We start from the raw sequence: 10,217 nt of genomic DNA on the forward strand, positions 1-10,217 counted from the left end.
AGATGAAGAAACTTTATAGTTACATAGACCAGGACTCAGTGTCCACATGGAGCCCCAAGTTTCCACTGTATCCAAGGGGCCCTCAGGGCTGATACCCCAGTTACTTAAGAGGACTAGATAGATATGTTAGCCTGTTTAGATTGAAGAGCCATACAGTTCTCTGGAATATTTTTCATTACATAGTTTCAGTTTGATTAAGATTCTACCAATCAATCAAATTGCCATTGCTTTTCATTATTTAGAACCATAACCATTAGAAATCAAACTTGTGCATTATTAAACTTGCCTTAGATAGATAATCTCTCACAGTTAAAACTGAATCTACTTCCATATTTATTGCAACAGTCATTTCAAAGTTGCATGGTCGTTTGCAGTGCTGTGAAAATGCTGGGTTTTTGCTTTGTTTTTGATGTTAACAAACCTTGTTTTTTGCCTCCATTCCTTTATAAAATAATGTGTATTATTCTTTGTTACACATAAGAAACTAATGTTCTTATACACAAACATCCTCTTGCATCTGTATCACCTAGAAATCTACCGATAATGCTTGATGGACACTGACAAAGTAGGCTTTTTAAATCCCAGACCCCCACTCACCATGACACCCCGCTGACTATCCTCATTACTGGGAACAATGAAAGAGAAGGAAGAAAAAAAACCAAGCGGTTAAAGTTTTATTGCTTGTGTTGTCATGTCCAGTCAGTTCTTGAAACTTTAGTTTTCATTGAGGGGGGAGTTGGCTTACCTCGCCTCCCTTTGCCTTTGAGTCCTGTCAGGCCTTTTATGTTCTTCCTGTGGATTTTGGGTCACTGTCAGTGAAACCGAGGGAGCTGTGAGGGAAATTTAAATGTGGCTTTCCAAAGGCAGCATGAGAGAGAATATTGAGTGGCTGGTTTTCATTTGGGGAAATACTGAATTTCTGTCCAAATTACTGGAGTTCAGGCCATTTTTGGATCTTATGTAAGTATATTTCTATCTGTATTCAATTTTACTCAATAATTGTATCTAAATATGTGTTTTTTTTCTCCGAGTTGTTAAATTCCAATGTGTTGTCATGGGATAAGAAGTAGGTTTTGTTTGTATGATAAGATATTATTACTTAATATTTGATTTCACAAGTAGTTATGGTCTAGTTTTCCCAAATTCTTTATATTTAAGTGATGAAAAACTCCTTTTGTGGCTCTCCATTGTAGTGACACCTATATTTGCCTCATGTTAGCACCTTTTTTACCTCCTTGGGGATTAGGAGCTGTCAATGGGCCCCTCTGCTCCACACTCACACTCATACCCTGCACACACTCTGCAGTAGCTGCTCAAATCTCTAGTTCTTAGGACACTGTGTATGATAGTGACTGGGCGAGCTTGGGGCTTGATTAGTGCAGTTAGCCCTTCTAAGGCTCTGGCTGTTTACAGTGGATTACAGGGAGGGAGGCAGGGGTTAAGTCTACCCAGGCACCATGCCTCCCCCACCTCCCTCTCTCCTGCAACCCCCCCCCACGGGTGCCACTGCAGCGAGGCTGGCAGCTCGTCTGGTCTCCCCATCGCAAGGCCAGGCTGACAGGTAGCGGGATTTGGCAGAGCAGTTTGCATGAGAGCCAACAAGAAAAACTGAACATGGCGGATTAGTTTGGGATTATGTTGTCAGAGTTAGCCTTGACGGACAAACTGCAGAGGAATAAATTGCTATCTGTTTGAGGAGCACGCTGCCACGCAAACAGGAGAGGCATCGGCTCGTCTCACAGCCTGTCCAAAATGACAGGGAGGGGAGAAAATCATTAATAATTTATAAACAAAGTCCACGGCCATTACTGATGTCTACCCATTCTGGCTGGACGAGATGTCTGGTTGTCTAACCCCTAACATCAGGGGCTGGTTCATGTTAAATCCTAAAACCAAAAGTGACAGGGCATGTATAAAGATAAGAGAAGGTTTCATGGGAAGGGCTCGTAACAAGTAGCAGCTCCTTTTGTGATTTAATGTGTATTATCCCATTTCTGATAATGCAGTGAGTTTGGAGCAGGCAGAAAGGTCTACCGCTACCTGTGGCTTTTCTTGAATTGCAAATATATTTTCCTCAGCTCAGAGGTGGCACATTTTTGCACTTGCCACCTCTGAGTAAGGTTTTAGTAAAGCCCTGGAAGTGGCTTTAGTGGCTTTTATGAAGCCATGAGACTAATAAACACAGCCCAGTGTTTAGGTTGGGTTCTTTTATTCCAGAGAGCACTCTACTGAGCTTTTTGCAAATGTAAATCTTTGAGTTTCAAGGCAGCTCATTGCTTCTGTATGGGGCTGGTTTTTGTCCTATTTTTACTATTTTCTGACATATATTATGATGGAGTGTATGTAGTGCTTGCTCAATTGTCAAAGGTCAGCTGAAGTTAAATGTTCTCAGCAATTTAAACAAAGTATTGTTTTATTTTGTCCATTCCAGATTCTATATTATATTATATATCCAGCATTCATAACATTTTTCATCTCATGTCAGATACGCCATGATGATAATTAGCAATAGTATAATAAATCGAATAATTATTCTACATATTTGGCTCCAAATTAGGAGGATAGATCTCCCAGAATCAACATAATAAATGTGGATAATTTGAAAGGGTGACTTTTAATTTCTCATGTGAAAAGCTAAGAAATACAGTAGGTAAGCAATAGTTTTATGATTGAGAAACTCGCCATACATCAGGAGAAATGATAATTAAAAAAGTACTAATTTACCACAGAAAGACTTAACACAATCTCATTTCTCTCTGTTTTCATCTCACATCCGAGTCGTTCTTTATTGGAAAATTGAATGAGCTTGAATTGATGCAGCGTTGTCATACCGGGGACTGACTGGCATGGTAAAAAGTATTAATGAGCTTTATTGCATTCTATCCTCTCCTACATCATTAGGAATGCATGTCTGTATGTTAAACATATGAATATGCATCGGCATAGAGCATTTGCTCTCAGAGTTAGCAGTGAGCCAGCGCTGTGCCTTGAATAATAATCAAGCAGAGCAATAAACTGCGTTTTCTCTGCCTCCGCCTTGTAATTGAAAAAAGATAATAAGAACACATTTTGTTTTTCTAATTTCATCACGAAACTGAATTTGAATGTCAAATTAAGGGAACTTATAATTTTATACACGGTCATATTTGCTTATATGATAAAACCTTTTCAGTGTTGCATTTTAGATTAATTTAGTTATGTTTGATTTGTTCTCACAGTACTGTATCTTGTAATACATCAGGAAATACATAGACAGAATTATCCGGGCGTGCCATGTTAATTTAAAAATATAGGTTGGAGGGCAAATACACTATATTGAGATGTATTTCATTTCTGTCTGTTTTCCTGATCAAATCCAGTGCAGTGTTCCCCATCACACTGTCAGACAGAGGGTGATCCTGGGGGCAGCAGAGGTCACTGGATAAAGGTTAACAAATTACCCACAATGCCTCTCACACACCTGATTGATGTTGGGTGGGGGAGGGGATTGTTTACAGGGGTTAGGTCACGATAAGGTAAAAAGTCTGTAAGAAGAAATGTTATTTATAGCAAATAAAACACAACAAATGTACTACATTTAATGCCAGATGTTACTTGTGTATGTGTGTTAGTGAGTAAATATGTGTGTTTGTACTTTGGCCACTTTAACACAGCTGTCTGATCCCAAAAACTCAAATTAGGCTGACTGCTGTATGAAAAAAATATTTTGCCAATCAAGAAATTAAAATGTGTGTCGGTCACATTACAGTCATTTGACAGAATTTGGGGAATTAGGATGGAAGTACCATACAGAAAGATGTTAAGACATTTTTAAATAAAGTATATAAATTATATTTCGATGTGGATTTTATTGTCGATTTTATTATCTATAAGATCAATGAATGATGATTTCATGCTTAATTAAGCAACAGGACCCCGCTATCTTCTATTAAACTGTGTTTGTGATGAATAACTCTTATCCAAATTACAAGTCAGGGTCCCAGCTCTGCCTGATTTTACGAAAGAAGCATTTAATTCGGCCACTCACACCGCATTATTTCTCTCTTCTCCCCTCAGTTGTACTGCCTGTGCTGTCACTGCTCTGAGGAAGACCTGCTATTCACTCAACACACAAGTCACCAGCGAACACTGCCGGCGCTCCTCAAGAACGAAGGCACTATCTGCACACATCAGGCAGCGTGTTATAAGAAAGGGTGACATTGAACAGTGAGGGAAGCTCCTGGTTTACTGACAGGACAATTAGAGGAAGCAAATCTGAGCTGAATATTCCAGATAGGGTGGGCATGCAGCAGGGTGACGGACACCTCCAGGGGCACCATAGGGGTGTACGTGCTGATTGGTTTATCTGGGAGAAGGTGAGAGACATAGATGGGTCTGACTTCTAACAAAAACAAAGGTATTAAGTGAAAGTCAATTCAGTTTTCTTTTTCAAATAAAAGGGAATTAACATACTGCAACTATTGTTTTAAATATAGCAATAATCCTTTGGATCAACCCATCAAGTTCTAGAAATACATGAAGATGAACTCTGGAAACCAAAATAGTTTCCAGGATAGATTTAAAATATTTTGGATAAGAACCCCGGGAGCATATTCTCTTCTCATCCTCTCTAAGTCCCCTTTGTAAATAAATGAATCAGATGTCCGTACATGCAACTTCTGATCAGTGGTGACTTCACTCAGTGGAAATTACAGTTTCCATTTTCTCTTTGATTTCCAAACGGTATTATCTTTTCATCCAGAGGAGGGAAAGTAAACAGAAGCAGTGGAGAGTCATATGTCTCTTTAAATAAACTGCATTGTCTGATGATGTTTTAATGGGCAAACCCCGATCCCCTGGGCAGTGACCCTTCAGGGTGCTGAGATATAATTGCTATGTACATACCAGGCTATTCTCTGGTTCCTACACTGCAAGAAATGTCCACCTGAATGTTTTCTAAGAAATAATTGTGAGTACATGTATCACTGGTGGATTTTATTTGTTTGTGCACACATTTGGTCATATTTTGATTGCTTAAAAAGAATGAAATTGAGTTCAAGTTATTTTTCTGCTGGGATAGCTCAACATAAGTTTGAATAATCACAAATAGCTACACGGGAAGTAATCTTACTGGGAATCTGACGTTGTTAGGCATTTATTTGAGCACTCCCATGACTCTGTTTAGCCAGTAATGTCATGATTTGAATCACAGAGTAACATATTAAATGCTGACGTAACGGGGCTACCTCTTGCTTTGAGTGACGAGAGTGAGGCAGCTCGTTAGCAAGACCCCTAATTGTACAATGCGGGACAAACACAGCAATGAGAAAAAAGCTAATGAGCAGGCAGGTAAACTTCAGATAAAAAGGTTGGCCTATGTCAAGTTCGAATCAGTGCTAACCTTAGCAAGGTAGGCTAGCCGCTATTGTTTAAGCCAAATGCAAACTTGGCAGCTTCATTTGTCATCTCAACTTTGAATGTTGGAAAGTGACAGATGTCTTACATTGTACATAACCCATATTTAAGGCTTGTTGAATGGATAACAAACGTCTCGTATGAACATTGTAGGCCACAACGCTCCAGTTTGTTAGCGCATCAAGTTACATCGACAATGTGTTTCCTAGCAACGACGGCCCCTTAATGTCAGACAAGCATTACCATGGTACAGGTCCACTCAAAGCCTTCTATGCTGTATTCATAAATATAGGTAAAAGGGTTTGATTCTCACTTGAAGTTTACTAATACACAAAGGATGACGTATTGGTGATAATATTAGTTAGCTGAATACAAATGTGAGTCGAAGTTTAATATGATACTTGTTGAAGTGGATATTTCTTTGAGTGGAGCTCGGTTCTCCCGACCTTATTCCCACATGGGTGGGTCTTTTCACCGTCAAAACAGAGGGGGTGTGCAAAGAACAGACAACACAGTGGTTTGTTTTCACCAGAGACCCTCACAGCCTGAGCTGCAGTCATGATTCCCTGGAACAGAAACTGAGATATATGCAAGAATGGTGGGACCACAAAGAGAAAGAGGAATGTAAAAAGAGAAAAAAGAACAGAGGATGTTATCAGATTGAAGGAATGAGCAGGAGAGAAAAAAAACAGGACAAAGTAACTCAACTCAATATGAGCACGACTCCCCCGTTTTCCTTTTCAAAGCTGAAACTAATGAATTTTTGCGGGAAGAGGAAATGCTTTGGGAATAGGTAAAATTTTCATCAAACACCGGATGTGTGCACTTGATTAGTGATTCAGACCAAAGCTAACTTTGGTAAGACAATATTACAAGAGGGCTCAAGGAAATGGCTAATGAGCAGCTAAGCTAACTTTATCTTGCTCCAGAGCATACAGTCATCTGATTTTCTAGGCATCGAATCCTAATTGGATTGTGGAGAAGTAAAGAGGACAAAAAACATTTATCTTTCCCAATTATCAGGAATTCATATCTTGGGCAAATTTGCTAGCTTGCATTACAATTTGATAGAATTAACTATTGATGAGCAGCAGAAACCAATATCATTTCAATCTTCAGACCCTTAACAGTCAATAGATTATTCTGATCTTGGAAATTAAAGAAAGCTTTAAGTATTTTGTTATTTTATTAACCATATTTATAGTCGTATTTAATCGTACAGACTCATTCTCCGTCCCTCACCTGTCTTACATTATGCAGTGCACAGGAAGCAAAGCAGTGACATGCTCGACAGGCTTGAATCATTCACGAGACAAAAGTGAGGGCGCGGCCTGATGAAGATGTAAGGTAATATCCCAGCAGCACACAAGGTCAGTCATTCCCCTTTTCCAGAAACATGAAAATAGGTTCGAGTGCCGGTCACGAGACAGGGCTGGGTCCTTTCTGTCTCAGTAAAGGTTCATCAGTTCAGATCATGTAACAGGGTGAGGTGGCTGCTGCAGAACATGTCTAATATTCTGATGTAATTAGGTTGTATTGCATGTATTCAGTGACATTTGCAGAAACTTTCAGAAGTGTGAGTTATATGATGACTGCCATGTGAAATATCATAATTCCCTAAGGTCAGCTATTCCGGAATTAAAAACGTAATTGAGATTGACAACCCTACATTTTTTTAATTGTCAAATGGTAAGAAAATGTATTTTTACCAGCTTCTTTTGTTTATTTTGCAGGTGATTGATGGCAGTGATGTTTTGTCTACCCTCAGACGAGACAACAATAGTAAAAATGGAGGTAATGTGTGTCTGTTTTGACTTTTTTTCACAGGTTAGGGGTGCCAATTAACCCCAGATGGATGGAGTCGCCCACACGAGAGGTGACGTGAGGTGATTCGCCATAACTTTGGTATTAGTCTGATAATGCAAGCTGACGGTGGGGATTTCAGAAGCAGGGAGGGGGGAGCGGTGGGTCCAGAGGGTTCGTGTTCAGGCCTCTTCTGTGAATCATGCAGCCTAGCGTGCGATCGGCACACTGCCCTCCTCTTGACTCCCTCATAAGCTCTGTTACAATAACACACTTGCCTTTCACTCCGGCCCTAACCCCGAGCCTCCCCTCTCCAAAAATTCCCCCCACCCACCAGCTCCAACACTCTCTGAAAAACACAGGAAGAAAAAAATGAAAACAGTTACAGTTTTCCAAAAGATAAAAGCTTGAGGGTATTTACTTCCTCCATTGACTTCCCTCAAATCTCCATTACTGTTGTTAGCATAACTATGAAGACAAAAAAGATATATGTTATTTATATTATTATTTTTATTCCCCACTTTAATTAATTTTTCCCCGGAGCTCGAAGAGCTAATAAGGAACAGACATCAACGGCTTCTACTGTGCTCCTCATTCTGAAAACTGAAGCCTCAATACAGTGCAAGTCCAGGTTAACAGTGCCATCTACAGTAGAGAGGGAACAAGTCCGTCCAGTGCTTTGTGACATTGTGAAATGAGAGGTACAGATAGGGATATTTCTGATCAACAAATCTATAGTTATTAGGGAGCATTCAGCAAAAGCAGGCCTCTTTTTAGCGAACGCATTAGGGTATTACTAACAAATATTCACCCACACCAGTTATGATTTTGTGAAATTGTAGAAAAATTGTAATGCAACGTTTGATGTAGATGTAGAACTAAGTGTAATAGATAATATAGGCATGTAGATTCTGAAAATAAATAAGGAAAAACAATGCTATATTGATGATGGAAATGTACAATATTGCAGGATTGCTGCATGAAACCGCCTTAGAAAAAGAAAATCCGTCCAGTTTTGCTAACAGCTTGACAAAACACAGTGCTAAAAATAATACCGTTGGGAGCAAAAACAAAGAGGACATTGTGCATGAATGTTTTGAAATGTGATCAGTGACAAAATGGCTTTGGTCAATTTATATCAATTTCACTCAAAGCTCTTTCAACCATGCATACATGCCGGCACCCGTGATAAAGTTACAAAAATAAAGGTGAAAGTTCATTGCAGGTAGTGTTGTGGTAAGCTTCTCAGGATAAGCAATCTTTATTTGCAAATCTTAAATAGCAAACTGTTTGCTGAACCATCCTATGAATGAGGTACAGTTTAAATCCTGATGATAGCTATTCTATAACTTATTTATAAAGACACATACTATATTTTGAGTATTTCATTCCGTAGGTTTGACTCTAGTTATCCCTTAGTATAAGAAAGGCAATCATTTAAGGGTTATTTCTCAGTTGAAAGGTCACACGTTTCTACCCATAGAAAGTATAGACAGTATCACACTGAGTCTAGCTGTTAGCACTCGAGCATAAAGCGGATTCAAATAGTTTGAATATCAAACCCAAAGTTAAAATATCAAAAACTATACAAACAGATCCATTCCTGCTTCAGTTCATCAGTGTGATTATTGTTAGAACATCCCTAAACAGTTGTTTATCCATTAAAGCATGAACAAGGCTAAGTGAGTGACATGGACTAATTCGCAGCTTACTAATTTAGCTCATCAATGTCAGAGACTCTACACAGGGATTCAGAGATTTACCCACTTGACAAGGGAGAGAGGAAAAAAGGCTAAAGACGGACCATTACTGTTTATCCTCAGCCTTATCACTACTGGCGATGGGCTTGTAAATATTATCCTATTCTCCTTAATCCACTGCACAACGCCGTGCTCACCCACTTACCGGAAGCTCCGACATTTACCTCGGGATTTGCCGGGGCTTGGGCTAGAGTGGCCGCGAGTGGGAAAGTGCTAATCTGCAAGGCAGATTCAGGATTAGTGCGGTGAGCCAGGTGACCCAGGGGCCCGAGATCTTATTGGCCGGAGGAGATGTAGGCCTATGGTCCTTGGCAGGGGGTGACAGACGAGAGGAAACTAGCAAAGTGTGTGTGTGCTTTCTTGTTGTTTCTCCCATTCTCCTTTTCTTTCATTTTTTTGGTTTCTTTCTCCACCCTTTCTCTAATACACACTCTCTCACTCTCTGTGAAGGAGCCCTGATGAGAATTCCACTAATCAGCTGAGGATTAACAGGGACTCAGACAACACTACATCTAATTCCCCCTTCACAGCCACTGGGGCAACAAGAGGGCCCCACGCAGCACTGCAGCACACCACCAATGAACACACCACTATACATGTGTGTGCAACTATTTCTATTGTGATATAACAAAGAATTTCACCTGTTGATTTAGACATCATGAGTCTTTAGGTATTCATTTAGATGCTCCATCGTGCTAACTCTGTCTTGAAAAGTGTTTAAATTCTAGTAGTTTTCCCAAGTAAATGTAAGTGCTGCCTGGATTTTAATCAGGGCCAACATTTTGCTATGTTTTTGTATTAGTCGAAAAAAACTTAGGGCAGTAAAAAAAAAATGCGTACGAGCAGGGGATCGGGTTTTGAATTCTGAATCCAGAGTGTTCCGGTTTAGGCAGAAAAAAGTGTTTTGGTATGCTGGAAACTTTAGTTTTTCACTTCCGAGCTCATTTAATCGTCATTCCCCAGATTGAAATGGCCATTTTTCAGGATCTCCACATTTTAGGATCTAATTTCTTGCTTTTCTCTGTTGGCTATCACATTAAATTGAATAACAAATAAGAATAGATTTAGAGACATCACCGCAGACTTTGAGGAGCTACATTTTTTTATATTTCCTGACAATTTATAGACTAACTATTAATCTAATAATAAAATATGAATTGGCTGATTAATTGATAATGAAAATAATCATTACTTGAAGCCCTTTTTCAGATAGATTTTTATAACCAAACATATCCAAGCTCTTGCTTTAAGTCGTAGTTG

The 10,217-nt window shown here is 39.4% G+C and overlaps 1 long non-coding RNA gene across 1 annotated transcript in view; it reads left to right on the plus strand.

The window, feature by feature from the left end:
- The first annotated feature begins 821 nt into the window (after positions 1–821).
- LOC134860011 (uncharacterized) overlaps positions 822–10,217 on the plus strand; it is a 10,610-nt gene continuing 1,214 nt past the window's right edge. The window contains exons 1-6 of the long non-coding RNA XR_010165180.1: positions 822–960; positions 3,360–3,427; positions 4,057–4,355; positions 6,655–6,764; positions 7,222–7,280; positions 9,408–10,217. The exon at positions 9,408–10,217 is cut by the window's right edge and continues 1,214 nt beyond it. This is a non-coding gene — a long non-coding RNA (uncharacterized LOC134860011). The remainder of the gene's footprint in view (positions 961–3,359; positions 3,428–4,056; positions 4,356–6,654; positions 6,765–7,221; positions 7,281–9,407) is intronic.

The sequence above is a fragment of the Eleginops maclovinus genome, chromosome 23 (genome assembly GCF_036324505.1).
Source record: "Eleginops maclovinus isolate JMC-PN-2008 ecotype Puerto Natales chromosome 23, JC_Emac_rtc_rv5, whole genome shotgun sequence".
Lineage (NCBI taxonomy): Eukaryota > Metazoa > Chordata > Actinopteri > Perciformes > Eleginopidae > Eleginops > Eleginops maclovinus.